This window comes from Falco punctatus (assembly GCF_963210335.1).
Source record: "Falco punctatus genome assembly, chromosome: 9".
Lineage (NCBI taxonomy): Eukaryota > Metazoa > Chordata > Aves > Falconiformes > Falconidae > Falco > Falco punctatus.
In genome coordinates, this window is record NC_137589.1 from 21,340,958 (window position 1) to 21,363,414 (window position 22,457).

Genomic DNA, 22,457 nt, shown 5'->3' on the forward strand with positions numbered 1-22,457 from the left:
TTTTACCCAGTGTAGAGTACACAAATCCAAGCCATGAGCAGCCAGTTTCTCCAGGAGAATGCTGTGAGAGACTGAGTCAAAGGCTTTAATAAGGTCCAGGTAGACAACATCCACAGCCTTTCGCTCATCCGCTAGGCAGGTTGTCTTGTCATAGGAGGAGATCAGCCTCGTCAAGCAGGACCTGCCTTTCACAAATCTATGTTGGCTGAGCCTGATCCCCTGGTTGTCCTGCATGTGCCGTGTGATGGTGCTCAGGATGACCTGCTCCATCACCTTCCCTGGCACCGAGGTCAGGCTGACAGGCCTGTAGTTCCCCAAATGCTCCTTCCTGCCCTTCTTGTAGACAGCCATCAGATCTGCTAACCACCTGTCTTCTGGGACCTCTCTGGTGAGCCAAGACTGCTGGTAAATGACTGAATATGTCCCAGCGATCACTTCCACCAGCTCCCTCAATAGCCTTGGGTGGATCCCATCTGGCCCCCATAGACTTTTGTGTGTCTAAGCAGTGTAGCAGGTCACTGGCCATTTCCCCTTCAAAGGGGGCTTTGTTCCCCATCTTCCAGCTCAGGGCGCTGGTGTACTCAGAGAACAACTGGTCTGACTATTAGAGGCTGAGCTGAGGAAGGCATTTAAGTGAAGGCATTAAGGCCTTTTCTCCATCCTTTGTTTCCCCCTGCAGCCCATAAAGGATGGAGATTCTCCTTAGCCCTTTTCTTTTTGCTAATGAATTTACAGTAACATTTTTGTATTGTCTTTCATGGCAGTAGCCAGATTAAGTTTTCATTGGGCTTTGCCCCTTCTAATTTTCTCCCTGCTTAATGTCACGATATCCTTGTGGTCCTCCTGAGTTGCCTTCCCCTTTTTTCAAAGGCCATATACTTTTATTTTAAAATTATTTTCTTCCCCTCGGTTTCAGCCAAAGGTCTCCGTTTAGCCAAGCTAGTTGTCTTTCCCTCTGGCTGGTCTTTCAGCACATGGGGACAGCCTGCTCCTGTGCCTTTACATTTTTTTTTCTCGAAGAATGTCCAGCCTTTCTGGACTCCTTGGCCCTTCAAGACTGCCTCCCCAGGAGCTCTGTCAACTAGTCTCCTGAACAGGCCGTCTGCCCTCCAGAAGCCCAAGGTAGTGGTTCTGCTGACTTCCTTTCTTTACTCCTCTGATACCTGAAAACTATCATTTCACTATTGCTATGCCCAAGATGTTCTCCAACCCCATCAGCCACCAGTCCTTCTCTGTCCACAAACAGCAGGTCCAGTGTGTGCCTTCCCTGGCCGGCTCACTGCCCATCTGTGTCAGGAAGTTATCTTCCACACACTCCAGGAACCTCCTAGGCTGTTTCCTCTCTGCTGTATTGTATGTCCAGCAGACATCTGGGACGTTGAATTCCCTTACGAGAACCAGAGCTAGCGATTGTGAGACTTCTCCCAGCTGCTTGTAAAATATTTTTATCTGCCTTTTCAGCTTGGCTGGGTGGTCTGTAACAGACTCCCACCAGGATATTCACCTTGCTGGCCCTCCCCCAATTCTTACCCATAAATGCTCAACCCTATCCCTACCATCATTAAGCTCTAGACAATCCAAACACTCCCTAGCATACAGGGCTGCCCCACCCCCTCTCCTTCCTTGCCTATTCCTTCTGAAGACTTATAGCCATCTGTCGCAGCACTCCAGCTGTGCAAGTCATCCCACCATGTTTCCATTATGGCAGCTATGTCACAGTTTTCCTGCTGCACATGGCTTCCAGCTCCTCCTGTTTATTGCCCATGCTGCATGCATTGGTATAGACGCACTTCAGCTGGGCTGCTGAACCTGCCACCTTTCTGTGGGGAGAAGTCCTGATTCCTATGGGACCGTTTTCAGGTGCTTCTGTGGCTACTCACACATCAATAACCCTTGAGTGTTTACTGCCCCATGGATCTCCTTCTCCTACCTTCACAGACACAGCAGATGGAAGGACCTTGTTAGCACACTGTCCCTCAAACACAGGCGTGCTGCCCCAGGCTTATCTCTAGCAAGGCTGGTTTTATTCCTTTCCCCCTTCAAATCTAGTTTAAAGCTTTTTCAGTGAGCCCTGCTAACTCCTGTGCAAGGATCCTTTTCCCCTTTTGAGAGTTGTGCTCAGTGTCCATTGCCAGCAGGCCTGTGTCATGTAAACTGATCCGTGATCAAAAAACCCCCAATTCTACTGGTGACTCCAGGCTTGGGAGCATGTATTAATCTGCTGGTTTTTCCTGTTTTTTCCCTCATCGCTTTTTTGTGACTGCAAGCATAGAGGAGGACACTGTTTGTTCTCCTGATCCCTTAACCAGTTGTCCCAAGGCCCTGTGGTCTCCTTTGATTGTTGTTGGATGACTTGTTTCATTTTCATTGCTGCCTATTTGAAAAATCAATAATCTATAATAATCTGAGGGCGTGCTGGGGTAGGAAGCTTTCCCTTCCCACCTTTAGCCTGGTCTCCAGGGAGGCAGGAGACTTGTCAAAGTGGGTCCGGGTCTTCTGTTCCTTCTAAAAGGAAGTGTCCTGTGATAATGATCCATGCTTTTTTCTATATGGAAGAGTTTTTGATGCAGGGCGTAGGCTGACTTAAACTCAGTGACACCTCCGTGCTAGGTGAACCATTGCTGTCATTATTATGTAGTTCTACTTGCAGAGCCTCATATCTATCATGCAAGGGCACGTGAGAAGATGGGGTAGTCACAGCAGAGATGTGACGGGCAGGAGCTTGTTGCAATTGCCCCCTGTTCCTTAAGTCACTGTGCCAGGTGGAGAGAGGATAGGGAATCCTCCATATCATGTCCTGTCTGCCTGTCAGGACTCTTTCAAGGAGGCAGCTGCCTCAGTTGTGGTGGGTGCAGAGCTGAGAGATGCATGGCTTTCTGATGGGTCAATACCTTTGCTCCCTAGACAAGTTGGCAGTGCTGAAGCACACATCTTACTATGCCATGTCCCATTCTTGGTGCTCCTGGTTGCTAGTGTTCCCTGTGGATTTTTTTTATAGGTGTGGACTACCTTGGGTGCTGCTGCTCCTGGCCCTGCCCTAAGGGCTTGTTTTATGGGTGGGGGGGTCCTTGCGTGGTGTTGCTCCTGATCCCACCCAGGTCCTATCAGTTGCTGTCACATAAGCTCATGGCAGCTCTCTTGGCTCCCCTTGAGGTTTCCTGGTTTGGGGAAAAAACCCTGTGCACCGTGCTGCAGTGTTCACTGCTGATGCTGCCAGCGCTAGGGCTGCTTGCCTTCACCTCAAAATGATGATGTGTCAAATACTAATTGCCTATCTACTGTTTCTAGAAGGTACAAATAGTGAAGCAGTAATAAAACTAGATTTGACAGTGCTTTTTAAAGTATTTTCAAAATTTCTCTGAATTTTTATTTTGAAGTTGGTTAATGATAGCACGGTCAAGGCTTTTGTTAGGGGCCAGGCACGGCAGGCTTTGTCTCAGTATGTCAGCTGTTAATCATGTAGTCTTCTGTGGGGGAAAAAGGACAGCTGTATGTTTCAATACTGTTTAAAATAGGCATGCCACTTTTAGGGCAATATCTCATGTATCTTTATAGGAGGTAATGAAGTTGCAAATTGTCTAATCATTCTAATGCATGCATATTGCAGTTCTGTTTGGCAAATCTGCAATCAAGCCATTGATTTGGCTTATTTAATGCTAGCTGATCACGAAGGGTTTGAAATTTAGCTGTGACTGATAGGCTTTGTGAGCACCTTTCTGTGGGTGACAGGTTGGTAAAAGCAAGAAGCTGTGAGAATGGTGCTGTGCTTTCCTACTTTGCAATGCAGTGTTACGTTTTAAAGTTGATTTAAATGATCCCAGCTGGCTGCTACCAGACACATCTGTCTGTGAGCCTGTAATTGTGAGAATTCAGTGGTGCTTAGTCTAGTGCATGTGTCCTGGGGAAATGAAAGTCTGCCAGGTGATGTTCCTTGGAGATTCTTATAAAAGCACTGTCAGTCCACCAACTTCATAGGATTTTGTTGTAGTTGGACTACAACTAATGAAAGGCCCCAAACCCCGTTGAGGTAGTGAAGTGCCTGGAGTGCATTGTGTTACTTTGAGTAGGTCTGTTAACTATGTTTTTCTTGCAGACTACCAAAGATTAATGGCACTGCACATCCAACAGCGAATCTACAAGAGAGACAGTATACTGCGACTTTTGATGACATCTCTACCTGCTGTATTTCTTAGGCTGTTTGGTTTAGTAGTGCTTTAAACTGTCACTCAATGTGTGTTCAGGAGGCTTATGTCTGTGATTGTGTGCTGACCTAAATTTCTATGAAAAGCATTAAGTTTTAGTCTAGAGAAAGAATAACAATGTCCTGGAATAATCTGTAATTCTCAGTATGAAGTAACTAATATTGAGTTAGCATCATACTTGGCATGCAAACATGTACAGTTTTCAGTTCTGTCACACTTAGCTCCTTTTCTGCCTAGGTTTTTCCCCAGATTTTGCACAAACACTAAGCTCCCATCACCTTTCTTCTAATCTAGCTGATCTTACTTTTGAGTCTGCAGTAATTATGATCTCTATTTGTACATGAGGACTTTCCTTTGTTCTCTGGCTTCTTTTAGGAAAGCAAGTGAGCATTACAGGAGGTATCAGAGCTCTCAGACTATAGATGTTACATACCAAGGCCTGAAGAAGAGAAATCCCAAGTACTATGGCATTTTTCAAAATGTGTGACCAGTGTACTGTATCTGGTTGATGTTCCAGTACCTTTACTGATCTCAGCCACATTGGTTTACCCTAATGAGAATAACTCTTTATCAGATAATAGGTCTAGAGCTGATTTGAATGCTGCAGCTTTGGCCAGTAATTAAAGCCTTTATGGACATTGCTAGCAGCCAGGGAAAGATGATTCAGTGAAGTTCTGAACATGGATTTTGGGAGGATGCTACACTTAACAAGTAGGTCAGTGTTTTTTTTTTTTTTTCTGTCAGCAGTCATTTGTGGCTAGCTTTAAGGCTTTGTGAGTATCAGCAGCTCACAGATTTCTGTCCCTAAATACTAATGAGAAATAATAGATGCTCAAAAAAGATAAAGCCCTTCAGTGAACACTTTATGCCATGTTATTCAAGTTTCTTTTTAGCTGGGGTTATTTGGTAGTAGACTTCTGTGCTATGAAAAATGACAGATGAAATGTGTGTTGTCCCAATGAGTTGAAGAAATTACCCACCTAATAGTAATTACACTGTGCATCTGTGATGTTCTGCATGCTTAAGACTGTAGAGATGTTAGCTAATTAATCCTTTCAACACTGCTGTGCAGTTGGTATAGCTGGTACTATTATCTTCCTCTTTTAAATGAAGGAAAAAATAGAAAGGTCGAATGATGTGCTTGGTAGCACAGAGCAACCTCAAACTTCAGAAGTTTATTCTACTGCAGTGCAGTGCCTTGAAGGCACAAGCCAAATGGAGGTCCACCTAGGAGCATCGCTGCAGAGGCAGACAGTTAAAAATACTAAAATACTAGTTGCTGTAGTAAACAGTCCTTTTTTTTTTTTATTACTACATTACTATCATTTCAAGACTGACTTTTTGTAGGTAGAGAGGACAGTTCTTGTGTCACGAGCTGTGAGAACAACTACTGATGATCACAAATTTAGATTTCAATCTTCAGCAGTGCTGGTGGCTTGTAACGTGAATGTTAATTATGACAAGGGTACACTTTGTCTGCCAGCTGCTCAGGGCAGAAAACCAGCTGTTGGTAAGTGTCAACTGTGAAGCTCCTTTGATACAGAATTTGTTCGGAGAGTGAGCGAACAATCAGTGTTGATACAGTATCTTCTATGAAAACAGTTGAGCTACGGTTCTCATGTTAAATGTAATGGCCACAAAAGTCAATGCCAGCTGAACTCAAGGTGGTATTGTGTAGTGTCCTAAGCAAATTAATTTATATCAGCACTTTAGATAGTAGATCTTTCAGGTTCATCTACTGTTTGAATGCTGTAAAGGGTGGGCCAACCTACATGTGGTTACTAACTTTGCACCTTGATAATCTGATGATAAATGTGCTGCACCTTACATGGAGGTTTCAGTTTATATAACTGAATTGACTTTGGAAAGCATCAGCTGTCTGTAAAACTTCTAAGATGAGTAAGTGCTTGTTGCCCTCGCAGCATTAACTATATTTTTTAAGCAGTTTTGCTGACTCAGCTCAGGTACACAAAGTGCTAGGAAAGTTGATGTGCAGAAGGCTGGTTTTCTTTAATACATTTTCTTCTTCCAGTTCAAATGCCTTATAAAGACACCTGGCTGTTTATGTCATGCCACAGTGTGGTGGAACAAGGGAAAGCATGTATGTTTGAAGCACATATAAAAGCTTATGTTTGTTGGAACACCCTCCTCTGTTCTTGAGAAACAAAGCCTTCTCATTATACGCATCTGTATGGTCTGCCAATAGTTCCAAAGCTTTGAATACTCTTTAATTGATGTTACTGGATTTTTTTTTTATGCTAGTAAATGAAGACATCACTGAAGTCATTCAGTGCCTAATTTTTGCTCCTTGGCAGTCAGCAGAAAATATGCTGATGTTGTGCAGCACTGTGCAGTACCTCTCTTCTTAAACTCAGAGGGTGCTCAGCTTGCTTTTGCCGGTGGATGGTATAAAAGGCAAGGGCACAGAAGAACATAGATTGGAGAGATTGTCAGTCTTTGAAAACTCAGTTGGTGCTTTCCTACTATGCTGTATTACAGACAGAGTTGTAGGTGATGTCACTGACAACATATTTAATCTTGGTTCTTGCTGCAGCCTCAAATACCTTTTTTTCCTTCTCATTTGTCAGCTTCCCTCCCATAATTTTTGACCTCACCATCCATTTCTGATCAGGAGTACACAGGGGAAGAGATTTCAAAAGTTTGTTTACTTGCTTTGAAGGAAACTTGCTGCTGGCTGTAGAAAATGTACTCTAATTAGTATCTTCAATGATAGTGAAACTGCAACGTGGGTTAAACAGTTACTGGGTGTATTTAACTATTCTGACCATTTGGAACGGGTAGCTCTGAATCAGCCATGCCTTACAGCACCTCTTATCAGTGGTAACTTCTGGATGTTAGAGGAAGCTGAGAATACTGGTTACATTGGAAGAGTTTAGAAGATGTTTAGGGGAAGTTAGAATATTGCATTAGATAATTTCATGGAGATAATAAGGGTGGTTGGTGATATTGCAGGGAAGGGTCGGAGGAGGTCTCTGAAATCTGGTATCCTAATTTTTCATCACTTGGAAAACATTAACTTCTTTTTTTAGATAATGAGTGTGGAGGGAAAGTGACTTGATTGAACTGCCTGTCTGTTTTCAGAGCTATTTAACTTTGTGCTGTAGGATGAAAGGCTATCTTCACAAGCCGCATTACCAAAGTAACACAACCTTCAAATTGAAGAAATAAATACTATTTATCTTTAAAATGGCACTTTTCCTTATTCTTCATTTTCAGAATTATTTTTGATGAATTGTCCCTTAAGCATCCTGTTTGGCTCATGAATGCTAGTGGATATAGAATAATCACAGTGCATGGGTGAGTGCTTCTGATATTTTTTTTCTTACGTCCACACTATACTGCCTGGCCCCGCTTGTGATGTACTGCTTTTGGATGCTGATGTGAGCAGAGGTGCTTTTACAGAACTGTTGAATGGGTTTGTATTGCTAATGTTTTTTTCTGTTACTTGAAATATTTTATCAAATTTCTCCTCAGCTTTTTGGCATTTTGATGGCTGGGAGTTTATCTGTCAATAGGCATGTGATCTGTAAACGTGTAGCAGATTTCTAGGTCTTCATTTGGAATTTGTTCTCCCCAGGTACAGGACTTCATATGTTCCCTTGTTGACCTTTGGAATTATTAAGTACTCGTGATTTTGGGCTGTCAGTCTTGTCACCAGGCTCAGGTTTGCAGCTTTTACTGAGGGGTGTTGTCTGGTGTGTTGGGACACCCTAGCTGCCTTTGTTTCTGTATATTATTCTAGATGATACTTCTGTTAACAGGATTTTTTTTCTGGTAATTATAATAGTCTTTTACTGTATACATGTGTCTTACATAGTGCTGAGGCTCTTAGTTGTTCAGCTACGCTTTCTAGCAGAGCAGCACTTTTGGTTTGCTGCATTTGAATAGAAGATATGTGGGTATTTTTCTTCTTTCCTGCCAGACCAGCCTTCCATTTACTGTTGCAGAGCAGCCAAGCCCTAGGAAGAGCCATCACTCCAAAACTGGTGGGACAATGGAATTTAATTAAAAATATTAGTTAGCGTTTGTTCTAATGACAAGGCAGTTTGCTAGAAAGCCCCCATAAAAGTGAGTATTCACAGCACTGCAGTGCTTGTAATAGAACTCTGTGAAAAAAGAAAGTATGTTAAATTTTACAGTGAGTATTAATGTTTTGGAAGGCATAATGACCACCAGCACTGCAATTGCAAAGATTTGGATCTAACCAGCCCTTTGCACGGGCTGTGGCCCAGCTCAGGCAGCTTCTGACAGCTGCATGTGAGTCTGAACTGACGGAGGGTGTGCTACAGTGCCCAACTCAGGGAAAAATTTGTTCCAGAGAGAAAGCTGCTGAGCCTGCTATGCTGCTGTGATCTGGTATTCTGTTATTTACCTTTTAAAAAGTACCAGTGTGCATAAAATTTTCTGGTTTCTGAAAATTTGCTAAGAAGTGTTTGGTGTTATCTGTGATACTTGTACTGTTTGGCAGGTCTGCTAGAACACTTTTTCTCCTTTTAATGTTTCAGTGAAATACAAGATTCAAGGAAATATACTAATAAAAAGGGTTGTCTCTTGATCTTTGTATAGGTAGCACTTTTTCCATGTAGCTAGGCAAATGATTTGATTGTGCTGAGGCAGTGATAACCAATATACCTTTCTAACATGTGGCACAATTTTCTTCCACTTAGATGCTCAGAAATTAATTTTTCTCAGCTTGTGATTTTTCCTATTTTCATCCATTCAATAAGTTGTTGCCTGTGAAAACTTGTATTATTTCACATAAAAAGAAGGATCTGTGTGAAAATAGCTTATTTTTTTTTCCTGCTAATTTGTGTGAAACAGATAATGGGATATGTTATTGCTGGATTGAAGATGGGGGTAAAAGAAGAAAAAGAGTTGTGATTCTGAACACCTGACATTTTCATTTAGCACAGAGAAAGAATTCCCTCTATACCAGTAATAATAAACTATTTTACGTTTTGAAGGTGTATTTAAGTAGAGTGATTATTTTAGGATTGCAGCATTTATGATTTCATGAAAACCTTTCTCCCTTCTACCACTAAAATTTCATGTTATAAACTGTCAAACCAAATACTGCTATTATTGCATTATTATGAGTTAAGCAATCTATTTTTTACTAGTCCCTAGAAGAGACTTTTTCTTTAAAAGGAAAGGTACTTTGTACATAAACCCCCATAAGCATAGACAGTAATGACTTACATACCCTAAAGCTTGTGCCTGGGGAGAGAAATACAGCTTTCTGTAACTAGTGCTTAACTGAGTGTGGAGACCAGGAATGAGCAATGGTCATTGATCCCATGTTGTAACTACAGACATCTCTTTCAGTACCTGTGGCAAAGAGGATCAGACCTGTTCCTAAGCAAGGAATTAAAAAGCAGTAATTGTAATATTGCTTAAGAAAGCTTTTGGTTTCTTCCTCAAGGCAATCTTTCTGTTTTATGTAGCCAGAGTTGTTAAAGCTAGAAAACTGCTTCCCTTTGCTTTGTAGCCCAGAAATCTTATGAAGGATTATGAGCAAGGCTGCAACTTTTCTGTAGATTAATTGATGTTGGATGGTATTTTAAAAACCCTGCACTGTGTTTATAACTGTGTGCACACTTATTAAGGTGAGTTGCTTTCTATGTTTCCATGTAGGGTACAGAGGAAGGGCCACTATGTCTCTGCATGTAAGGTGAGGCATCCTTTCACCTTGCCACAAATCATGTCTACCCTCAAAGAGGCTATATTGTGAAAATTTTCAAATATGCTTAATCCAAGGGAGACGAGGTTTTCAGTCATGAAAAATATAGGCAAGGTTCTTGAAGTTGTTGTCTTTGTTCAAGTTTTCCAACTTAATTGTGCAAATGCCTGACTCTGCCACCAGTGAGGGAAAGTCTAGCTTGTGCTGTCTGAAGTACCGTCTGTGAGCCCTCACTGCTGTATTAAGTGCCAGCTGCACAGGTACTGGGGCAACACTGCCTCTATGGATGCTGTCTTCTCCAGGAAAGCAATGAAGTGATTGCTTTTTCTGTAGGGGTGCTTTTTTCTATATTGCTCTTCTCTGAAAACACGTGAGCCTGTGATGAGGTTATGACAGGCTGCTGGACCAAACATGTTTAATTTCGCTTATCTTTCAAAGCCATCTAAGTCAATTTCTCCTCTGTTGGTAATTAGACAAAACATAAACGTCCTGTAAACAAAACCAGTTGGTAACGTATTTTATGCGTTGTTCTCATATGCTAATCAGATATGAATGAAAAGTTAGGCCTTCAGTGTGTGACTGTAGAAATGCAAGCCTGTAGTTCGAAGCAGTTGTTGTGTGAACAACTTTAAGATCTTTTTGTATTAGGTATCTGTGCTGTAGGTCAGAATTCACAATTATCTACGAAGTTGGTGCTGTGATGGTGCTGTGCTTTGGAGATATTTTTTTTTTTCTTACCAGTTTTGTCTAATAGTCTCTTTCATAAGGCCAAATGTTGTCAGCTAAGAGATAAAATGTACTGATGTATTTCATTGATCTGCTGCTAAAAGTTAGATGGTTGGGGTTTTTTCCTTCATCAGTTCTGTTTTTCCCTGGAGGATCTTGTTGACAGAGCTACAGAGCTCAGACTTCTTCTTGAGGGTCTTTTTGATGAGCTCCTGCTTTGAATGATTGCCTTAGCTAAAACAAAACATAGGTTCTGTATCATGTCTGTACTGCTAATGCTTTTGGACTCCACACCTATTCTCTTGGTACATTTGAGGTGCCCTTTGACAGAACTATATTATGGTGTGCACACTGGAAAGCTCAGAGGAATTTTTTTGAGTGTTGCAGTGCGCTGTGTGTCGTCTGCATGTTTGGTCAACCCTATGATTCTTAAAAGCCTGAACTGGCTGATGGAAGCCAATATCTCTCTTGTTGCATCATCTTTTATATCTACCCAGTATGAGTTAAAATACTGACTTGGGTAACATGTTTGGCAAATAGGAAGACAAGAAAGAGAGAAAGAAAGAAACAATTTTTGTTGGCATGGAGAAGTGAGAAACAGTAACTTGCAAAGAGGATGAGATGAAGAATCTCTCCTTCTTAAACCAAGAGGGAGAGAATAGTGAAATACGCTACAAATACATGCTGCAGTAAAACAAAAAGAGGGATAGTGAGTGAGCAGACTACACTTTGTCCTTGGTATCAGGCAAGGCATGTTGATCCTCTTTGGGCTCCCTTATGATAGCTGTTGTTTCTTGCCATTCTTGCTGGACTCTTACCCTTCTCAGAAAAATAGCTGAAAAAAATCTACAATGATAGTGTAAGAATATTCTTTTTGAGCAAAAGAATACTTGAACGGTTTAGATTGCTGAAGAGAACTATTATGTATCATAAAATGTATGTGGTTTGGTTTTGTTTTTTAATAGTGATTGTTCAGTGACAAACTGCTGTTAAAACTGAAGGACTGTTGAAGGGCTGCAATGCAGGTGAGCTGACACCCGAGTATGGTGCTGTGAGGTATTACCTGTTATTTGGACTGGTCATCTCAAAAACCTGTCGAGTTACTTAAGCGTATAATCTCCAGTTTTCTTGTGGCTCCCCATGAGCTACAATTGCTTGCTATGTAAACTTACTTAGTGTAACAGAAAACTTTTAGTAGTGGTTGGGAATTTTTTAGCAGGTGATATTTCTCATCATTTCAGCACCACTGAAGAATTGAACCATAGTGTGAGTGGTGTTTCCCTATTTTAATAATGTGGAAAGATAGGAAATTATACCTTACCTTCATTGTGTTTAGCATGGTGGTTGATGAATTGCATTACTATGCCTTTCCCATGCTCTTAGGCATGGGCAAGGACATTTTTAGGCAAAACCAGACTTGATGTATACTACTTCATGTAATCTTCTTTAGTTCAGTGCCTCTGAGATCTGCCAACAAAGCTGTTAAGTAATCCTAGATTGTTCACCACTTAAAATAAATCAGAAACATGTTCTTTTATGATACTTCCCTTCCCCCCCTTTCTTTCTTGAGCTGTCTGGTTTTATCTTTCTAGGAGGATAACTGTCCTTAATTTCTGGTAGCAGAGCTGGATTTTGTGGATTACATTGGTTTCCATTATCTATATCATATACTTACCAGAGATTCTGTCCATATTTCTTACAAGCTCTCTATTTGCAGTATAATGTCAAGTAATTGGAAGAAACGAGCTGTTAGCAAAGCTATGTTATGGTAGGATTTTTTTATGCCCGTTCTGTGGAACAGTTTAGAAATTGTACCTGGATGAGTTTAGCTGCAATGTTACTAAGTGAATTTAGGATTTTCATGTCTGAATTCTAAACATCTTGTACTGAAATGTTTACAGGCTTTTTAGATACACTTGTTACCTGGAGCACAGCTCCTTTGACGGCTTAAAAGCAGGTAATGATGAAAACAGTGTGCCTGTGTTTCTAATGCTGTTTTAGAGTAGGTCTACGAAATTCTGTTCTTTTAAGACAGATGGCATAGATGCTCACTACCACCAAAAGGCAAGAAAAGAATTGATAAAATCACTTAATAAAAATGCTTTTCTACTCCTGCTAGTGAAGCACCTAAGGTTTATATTAAATAACCTATGAAATCAAAATAATGAGGAGGCAAGCATGCATGAGATTCTTGAGGTTGTTAAAATTGGTATTTAGGTCCCCAGGAAAATATAATTGTTCCTGGTTTATGTTTTTTCTTAAATACGGTGATTCAATTAATTATTTCCATTTTCTTTCTCCATCTGTAAATCCTAATGTATTTATTGTTATTTTTTACTTTTACTCAGAGTTGCATTTGTATTCCTTGGTTTTTTGCACGTGAAAGTGTGAGGTTGGTATTTTTTGGTTTTTTGTAAGCTGTCTGTATCTGCATTGGAGAATATGGGTAGTGCAGCTTGCAGTGCTTTTCATCTACAAGGTCTGCATTCTTAACTCAGGGTGGGTAATCTCACCCTGCCTACTAGCTCAGGTATGAGGTTCTGTAGTGACTTTGTTATAAAGGCACTTTACGAACTGTATGGACAATGCTTTTTCTGCAATAAAAGCCACTCCAAGGAGAGAGCAGTCATTTTGCAGCCCACATGAATCCTGTGGAGACATGTGGAGGCAGAATTTTGGTACCAGTTTAGGGCACTGCTAAGGGGGTTGTTCTTGCAAATGTGGCTGCAGGCAACAAGTGTTCCAGAAACTGGTGCCAGATCTTTAAAATGAATGCAAGTTCTGAATATGCTACCATTGTTTTAAAAAATGGGTTGTGAAATGCTTTGTTCTTGCTGCTGTGTCCTTGAACCATGTGATTACAGGTCTTAGTGCTTTTTTTTGTTGTTTTGTTTTCCAACAATCTTCCAGCTTAGGGCTTTTTCCCTGCTCACATGTTAATGCAATGACTTAACTGAGTGAAGTATCATACTTCACAGCTGCATCTCATGTTCCCACTGCTTATGTCACTACTGAAGTGGTCTTCAGTTAGACTTCCCTCTATGGCTTCTCTGGGTAGGATTTAAAAAGAATACATTCCCTCTTCCTGAGGGTTTTATTACCTAATGTATCTGACTGCAGAAGTTTCTTTGTATGAGGAAGGCTCAGGCTGCTGCTCCAAGGTCTTTTAGTGCATCTTTTGTCAGGGAGTTTGTGAGATTATCACCTTGTCTTTCAGCAGTGATTTAGGACATTTTACTGTTGTGTACAAGATCATTGTTTCATGCTTGTAGCTAGTTTGATATGTGCTAGCTTAGGGTACATGCGCTTCTGGAGGAAGCATGATCCTGTGGAGAGGTCCTGACGTGTCCTATATACAAATCCAGTCAAGCTGTGAATATTTCTCTAGTTCAACACCCTACACCCACAGAAAATGGAGCTATTCTCTGTCTTGAGAGGCAGTTGTAACATCAACAACCATGGAAGGTGATGGCCTGGCACTGCTGTGGCTGGTAGCAGATAATTCAAGTCATCAGTGGGAAAAACTAAACAACAACAATTTGTCAGTGCCTCGCAGTGATAAGGAGGCAGAAATCTGGAAGGAGACTGCAACTGCACCATATTGCGTAGTGAAAGCCATCTCAAAAATAAGACAAAAGAAAGAGAAAGCCAGAAGATGAGTTTATAGCTCGGTGTAATCAGTCTAGACAAGGTGCCTACACTGAGAAGGATAAATAATACAGATAATTAAATATATGAGTTAGCCAAGTGAATGTCACCACCATCACATCTGTGTTGATTGATCTCTTCAGTAATCTAGCGAACACACCAGTGTCTCCCTTCTGTTTGTCGGTTCTTATTACCTACCTCCGTTTTGTTTCTTTTATTATCTGCTGCTGCTGCATATTTATTCTTCCAGCACTTTGCTGCTGAAGTAAGTGCCAGCCTTTGCCATGACCAATGGACTTTTCCTTGCCTTAAATGCTGTAAGCTGAAAAGATGTCTTCAGTGGAGCCCTGAGATACGCTGTTGGGCTGTGTAAGTCTTTTCTCCAGAAGTAACCCTGGCAGAGCGCACAGTGTGACACCTGTTGTGAGTACGTGCAGCCCCACAGAAAGCTCTGCCTGTTGAGAGCTCTTCTGCCTCTGTCTGCAATGCAGCTCAAGTTTCAAAGTCGCACTGTATCAATTGCGGTGCTGGAAAACTGTAAAACTTCCATTCAGCTCATAATGTGATTATCATGAAAAATGGTTTTTTAACTTCCTAATTTCATTTTGTTAATTTTTAAAAAAATCAAAAGTATCCTTATTGGACTATTGGCCTGAGCATAGGAATAAAAGGTGAAATAAATACAACTAGTGGTTATTATGTTGTTGTTCTGTATATGTTCCTTGTTTACCAATTATATCTTACCTTTAGGGTAATCAACTGTAAATATCCACAGTGATTTGAACACCAAATGGTACTTATCCTAGAAGTACACCCGAGTAATCTATGCACATACATTAGGAGTATGCCAAAGTGTTTACTTAGAGTTTAATGTGATGTTCTGTATAATTTTCACATAGATTAGATACTGCAGGAAGCTTGCATGTATTTCTCCCCTAAAAGCTATATTCAATAATAATGGGTAGTATTTATAGCAGTTGTGGTGAATTAGAGAACTGATTGGCTGAACTACTTGATTGCTGCTCACTTAGCAGCTATGCTTCTGCCAAATCTCTCTGTGAAATTCTGCATGGAAGTTTGTGTGTTGAAATATGCCTGTACCAGCCGGGAGCATCTGAGGACAATAGGGGATTGCATAGGCAGTACAGAAGTCAAATTAGTGTTCGCAGCATGTGCAACTTTCGTCGGCCAGAAATATTGTTTGTAAAAGGTGACTCATCAGCCTTGTGTGCTTGAAATAGTTGTATGTTGTTTTTAAGCATGTAAAAAATGACGATTGTACCACTCCACCAGGAGCAGATGTTTCAGGAACATAGATATAGTCCCATGAGTACCTTCTCAGCCATAGAACTAAAAATCTTTAGATTCATGAAGTGTCTACAGGTGCTCCTCTTCTGCTAATCTTGTCACACCAGCAGTAAGATGTACATTATATGTTCTCCCAAGGTGTGGCACAGGTCTTGAGTGTAAGCAAGTAACAATTTTTGGCATACTGTTCAATATCTGCTCACTTTATGTAGCGCATATAAGTGGATAGAGAGTGCTTTAAGATCTTGAGTGAAAGAAGCAGCTAAATCTCCTAGTATTTCTTTCAAGATTAGGTACTTGGGTTCATTTCAGAGACTGTTTCTGAAGATTCTCTTCACAAGAAAAAGGACATATGACATTTGAGATTTGTTGACTCTTTTTATCCTCCAAGTGTTATGTAATGTGTTTGAGCACAACAAAATTGGCAATGTAAAAAAACTTCACAAGAAAATAAATGTTTGCATATTCTCATTGAGGGAGTATGAAGTGTCACACAGCAGTGTGCCTATTACGTAAAACTGATCAGAATTGCATTTATTCTAATGTGCCTAACAAGTGTAGTGGAGTTACTGTTACACACTGAAAATACCGGTGTGTTCCCGTACGTTATCTGCAGAAGGAGGAAGATCCCTTTTTGAATATTAAAGCAACGTTGTTTCCCATAGTTATACCGATATGCCAAATAATATATATAATTGATTTCTTTAAAGCTAGGTTGACTATTTTTGTAAATAAAATGTAGTATCACAAAGCACAGTAGACAAATTCATTGCTGTATCCACATAGTGTATAAACACATTTAAGCAAACAGTTAAATCAGGTATAGAGTGAATTTGCATTGCTGCAGCTGTAGTGTAATCAGCGTGCAGATGAATCTGATACTTTATTTCTCTTAGTTGTAAAACCTGGAAAGAAGAAAGGAGGGGAAAAAAACCCCAATATTTTCGCCTGGTTTTGTTGCTTTAAAAAGTGTTCTTTTTCAGTTCTACATTTCTTTTTCAGCTCCATACCTGTTAGGAAAAGTTCTCTGATCACTTTTGTGCTTCACTGCTCGCTTTACTTACCAAGCTATATACAGTTCTTGACTGTTAGTAGCGGGGGTGGCCTTCCTTTTGCCTCTCATGGAGCCACATGGAGTTCTGCATTCATATTTCCTCCTGGTGCATGTCAGCTGTGTGTTACCCAGAGCCTTGCACTGCTGGTGTTTGTGGCCTCGTCATGAGAAAAGCTTTGGACAAGTAGGGGGAACCTGCCCTTGGCTCTGCACGTTCAGTAGGTACACTGTTCTCGCTTGTTCTGCTGGAAAGCATTGAGCTGTGTTAATAATTGTGCTGAAGCTAGACATGAGTTCAGGAGTATTTCTAGAAAAGGTAAAGGAATGCACACTATGTGTTTATGTCTAGGGTGGTGCCTGCCCAGAAAAAGGACCTCTAGTGTATTTTTTAGGTCAGGAGAAAGATCATCTTTACTTGGGTCTGGCACAGTGTGCACTGCTATGATTTCTCAAGCTCTTACTGTGGCATTTGAACCTAGTTGTAGGGTAACTTTAGCCTAAAGTGCAATTAATCTCAGTTCCTTATATAGACTATTAATAATACTAGCAGTATCAAAACTATGTCAATATTGGTACTGTCTATCATATGGACAGAGTCTGTATGGTTCCAAATTGCTCATCACAGGTAGATGAGCAAGAAGACGTGGGAGGTTCCAGATGTAGAGATGTACTTTACATATTTCACATGAGAAAGGAGCGAGTGCTTGTGTTACCTCGTAAGTTAATACTACTAAGCAGAAGGCAGACCCACAAGCTGCCAGGATGCCTACGTTAGTCTCCAAGGGAAGTGTGATGTGGAGAGGTAACCTGATGCAATGTGTTATTCTCCACTTCAGTGGCACAGATTGTTACTTTTCATGTTTTGCCACACTGGCGCTGAAGTGGATGATTTTTTGATTTGAGATTGTCTGTTTGTTCCAAGAGGAAGAAAAGTAGTTGTATACAGTCATTACTATTTAACAAACCTTTCATGAGTAAGAATAGTTAATAATGTCTGGAAATTTGTGACTGTGAGGAAGGAAAGGATGAGAAGTATGTGTCTACTTCTGTTTTTAAGATTATATTTATGGTTTTATGTTATTACCTTAAATAGTGCAGCACAGTGCAACTTCTCTTCCATGTACTGCGTTAATCACTAGCCCTGCAGAGGTGGCCAGCTGTCACAGTCAGCAAGGCAGATAGCGTCCTCAGCAAGATCGGCTGGAGTGCTGTACAGATGTCTTCCAACCCCTTTTCCACCTCAGTAGCAACAGCAAATAATCCTGCTAGGTTCCTTGGCTCTAGCTGATGCTGACCACAGTAAGACACCAAGATCATTGGCTATGATCTGTGATCATAGCTCAACATTGGAAGGAACTAGTTGCTTAATGTGTAACTATTTAGTGTTTACTCTGGGAATGCAGTCCAAGGCTATTATGCAGTTTTAGGATCTGGTTCTTGATTGAGTAACGAGCAATTTGTAATTCCTACCTATTTTTGGTGTCAGAAATAATGAGAAAAGGTTGAAGACTGAAAATTAAGGGCCCTGTTATAAATGAGCAGATCATGTAATTTATTTGATACTTAGTGAAAAGTAGGTGTAAAAGTTCTTTTGGCAATTATTTTTAGGATACTGCTTAACTGATGTGATTTTGTTGTAATGGAAGAACTGACAAGTGAATATGTAGTCTTAAAAAGTTGGTGAAAAAATGTATTGGTAGTTTGACTCTGGATTGATTCACTTGTGAGAATGGGAGTAACAAATCATTTTTTGCATATTGGCCCAATGTCATTGACATATTAAGTAGCAGATAAAGTGAATACAAGATGAAAATTATGCTCTTGTCCAGAATGCTGCAGGAATAGTAACAAGAGCTGGCAGTTGCCAAGTCCTGGATTAGTGAAAAGGCCACACAATACGAATTGCAGGAAGGAAAAAAAATATTAAGTTACATTGAGAAAAAGAGTGCACTAATGGGTATTATGTGGCATCTCTGCGTTGTGTTCATGTGGGAATTGAATGGTTATGGTTGGAATTGGAGGAGCAAAGGGTTATAACAGTGACACAAGCTGTCAGCTGGGGAAGAAAAATAAACAAAATATGCATTTAAAAACCCTGTCATAGCTTTCAAAAGAACAATGACACAGTGGTTAATGGATTTTTTAATGCAATAAAGCTGTAACAACTTACTTATGTAATCTCCTGTATCTAACTATTTTCAGGAACCACAAGAAAACAAAAAAATAGGGCCAATTCATACTTACTGCTAAATATATTTATGTGGTGTGGTTTTGTGTTTTTTTTTTTTTTTATTCTCAATACCTTTTTTTTTTCTTGATGATTCAAAAATTTGTGCTGGACAGCTGCAGTATCTATTGCTGTGTTGGTCTGACTCAATGTTTCTGTTAGCATCAGTTAATGAGGAGGTAATGAGATTAAGGTATTCTTTCCCTCAGAAAGGGGAGCCGTTAATAAACTCCATAGCGATGTAGTGATGACATAACAGGGAGGCAGTTACGTCAAAAGAACTCTGCTGGTTCTCGCTTCCTGAGTGAAGCCCTTTATATACACTATTAATGTGGCATGTATATGTACATTATTATGTGTGTATATATATATATTAATGTGCGTGTGTAGGTACATGCATGTGTATGGGCCCAAGTGTGAAACTTAGTTTACTAAGCATCTAGGAATATCATCCCATTGAAGTCAGGGTGGCTGGCTTTATGTATGAAAGCAGTAATTTCATACGCATCTATATTTCAGTGTAAAGCAGGCTTTTCAGTGCCACAGGTACATTAGGAAGTGGCAGGTTTTTCCAACTGGTGTTAAGTTTCACAAAAAGCCCAGCTTTTGTTGTGTCTTATAGGTCCCTGTTTGGCAGCACTGTTGCTTTTCTCTCCTGGGAGCTGATGTGCCACTTTTGTCCCAGAAACACGAAGGAAGCAGGAGGCTGTTCTTTTTGGAAAAAACAACTCCCCTAGATCGGAGTTTGCTGCAAGCCCTGTGCAGTTACTGAGGGCGACGGCAGCTCTGGATTGGGAGTGCAATAAGCCTGTCACTTGCTCTGATTCTGTAGGGTAATTGATGGCTGTATGGCCCCAAGTCATAAACAAGGCTGTGATTAATGCTGGACTGGCCATATGTGTGCAGGTTGGTGTCTCTACAGAACTGAGAGAGACTCCCAGCTTTCTGCCTCCTGTTTTCACAGAGGGTACAGCAAATGAGCCTAGCATATTGGTGAAATCTGGTATCCAAATATTTTCAATTTTATCCTAATGTGATACATTAAAAAGACTGTTATTTATTGTGTCAGGGTTGTGCCTGCCATTTTCCATGTAACTGGTCCTGTAAGTATTCTCTAAGTGAATCGTCATGTTACTTGAGCTGAGGGATGCATTTGGATACATTGGGCTAGCTGTCAATATGGTGTGCAATAATTACCTAGTGGCGAGTTTACCTAAAGAAAGCGTTTCTGAGGGCAAATGCATGAAAATTTCTGAGTGTATTGCATTTTAGAGACCAAAGAGATTCCTCTGAAAACTCTGTGCTGCTGAAACAAGTCAATAATTACTTCTGTAATCCAGATTTTCCAAGATGAAGTCTAGTGCTGGAATGTCAGTATTTTTGTGGAGATTTTTACTCTGTAAATGGATTTCAGTAGGGAGAGGGTCTAATTAAAAAAAAACTACACGTATATATGAAGCATAGGTAATGTCTGAAAGCTACTCAAAATTGTTCATGTAAAAGCGTTAAACAAAAACTGTTCTTGCTTTATTTATGCTGCTGATTATTTTGACTCTTACCCTCTTAGATATTTAAGCAGGGGCAGCTTAATTTTATGTGTGTAAGCTCCATTCTGATCCTATTAGCCCTGTAGTACTGCACATGACAAGGTATTTAGCTGTGTTTGAGTCAATGAGTTTGGAAGCTCAGGTCAGCAGTACAAAAACCACACTAGGGAAGACCACAGGTACAAGTTTATTTAAGTCACAAATCAATAATAGAGGTAAACTGTGTTAATTTTGTGCAAGATTCTGAACTGAAATGCTTGTAATGTTTGAAACCTAGCTTGCTGCTTAGCTGGAATAGTGCCCATAGCATCACAAGTGGCCTTCTATAAATTTTCCCTTTTGGCAAACTACCAGCATATTAGAAGAAAGAAACAGTGATCTGAACTACAGAGGAAACATTAGCACAGAAGTTCTTGGCCACAAACTACAAAGTTAGCAAACTACAGAGACTTCCCTTTGATTTTACTTTCTTGTATGGCTCTTGTTAATCTTGATGTTTGCATGATACTGTGAACTCTCATGGAGCTAAATGGTGAATTTTACCCTAAACCAGTATTCACTTTTAAGAAATTTTTGCACCATTGTATTGTAAAATGTATATACCGTGTTTAACGTGTAAAAACCAATCTAAAAGCTGCCACTGGTTACATATTTACAAAGGAAAGGTGACTGTTCTGCAGCAGTCTGGAGCTGCTTGGTGCATATGGATGTTGAACTTCCAAAATGTTCACTGAGCTGTTTTAAAGAGTTTAAAATAAGTAATTTCTTTGTTTACTTTTTATAAAATGCTCTAAAGTGACTGTGTTTTAACTTAAAGATTTTCAGCTTAATTTCTATACCTGTTTTGAAAAATTAAATCTGTGTTTTGGGAGGTAGGGTTGAAGCGCTTCCCAGAAGGGTACTGAATAAACTACATGAATAACCTATCAACATTTGTGCTTTCATTCAGGGTACCTGCTGCTGAATTTTACAGGAGCAGTATTTCCACATCGGGCTTTCATGCCATCAAAACCTGAATGATGGCTAAAATGGGTTTATTTTCTATTTTTCCCATATGAAAGACGTGTGTTAAGTTGACAGGAGGGAACGAGGATTACAGCAAAATATACAGAACAGTGTGGGTGGCTTTCTCCTAACCAGTTCCTATACAGGGAGCAAATACCCGTTCTTGTTATACAAAACAAAACAACAGGAAAAAAACCTCACTAAAAAACACATATGAGAAACAATGCTTGTGTGGGCATAAGCAATGTGTTCTGCTGCCAGCGTGCATCGAACTGCTTTTGCTGGCATGGCAGATGCCCATGATGGGGACAGTGTGTAAATGTCACTTTGAAGCACATAACCAAAACAAAACTTAGTATTTTTTTAAGCTTGGGACTGCCAAATAATTTTTTATTTTTCTTGAAGAGTCTGCCAAAAAAAAACAGAAAAGCAGCAGTGTCCAGTAGCACACAATGGTTATCTACAGAAATAGATTGATTTACTTAATGTTTGCTTTGGATTAAATTTACCATGAGTTTTTTCACAAAATCATTTCAATTTTTATGTAACCTACCCATTTGGAAAGTGTTGATCCGAGTGGGCTAGCTTTGCTTCTTACACAGGTCACTTCCAGCAAAATGTCAGTTATGGGGAAATGGATAGATTTTCAAATGGAAGTGAATAGCACTTTAGAGCCATCCCGTGGAGTTTTAAGTCTCAATGCCTTCTGAATAAAGTATAATGCTTCGGAATGCAGGTTACAAGGACTTTTGGAATAAGGTTGAATGATAAAATTGGTTTATTTCTTCTTTGTTCTCCAAAGATGTCTGATTTGCCGGTGTCCACAAAGTCTTAAATAAACCACTGGTTATACCTGACCTTTCTAGACCTTGCTGGCTTCAGCTTTGTTCTGTTCCTTTGAGAGGTGATGAGTTCTGTACACAGCTGCTTGTATCACTTTGCTTGAAATTTGTCCTAAAGCTCTTCTAAGGAATATAGAGTTGAATTGAAGACTGACCATCCTGTATATCTGTATATAAATTCCTAATTTCTGTTAGCT

At 40.1% G+C, this 22,457-nt stretch overlaps 1 protein-coding gene across 1 annotated transcript in view; it reads left to right on the plus strand.

Moving 5' to 3' along the window:
* The window catches only part of PCDH15 (protocadherin related 15), an 878,455-nt gene that overhangs the window by 80,920 nt on the left and 775,078 nt on the right, over positions 1-22,457 (plus strand). Inside the window, exon 3 of the mRNA XM_080401549.1 lies at positions 7,440-7,520. The gene's annotated coding sequence lies outside the window, so the exon portion shown is untranslated. The remainder of the gene's footprint in view (positions 1-7,439; positions 7,521-22,457) is intronic.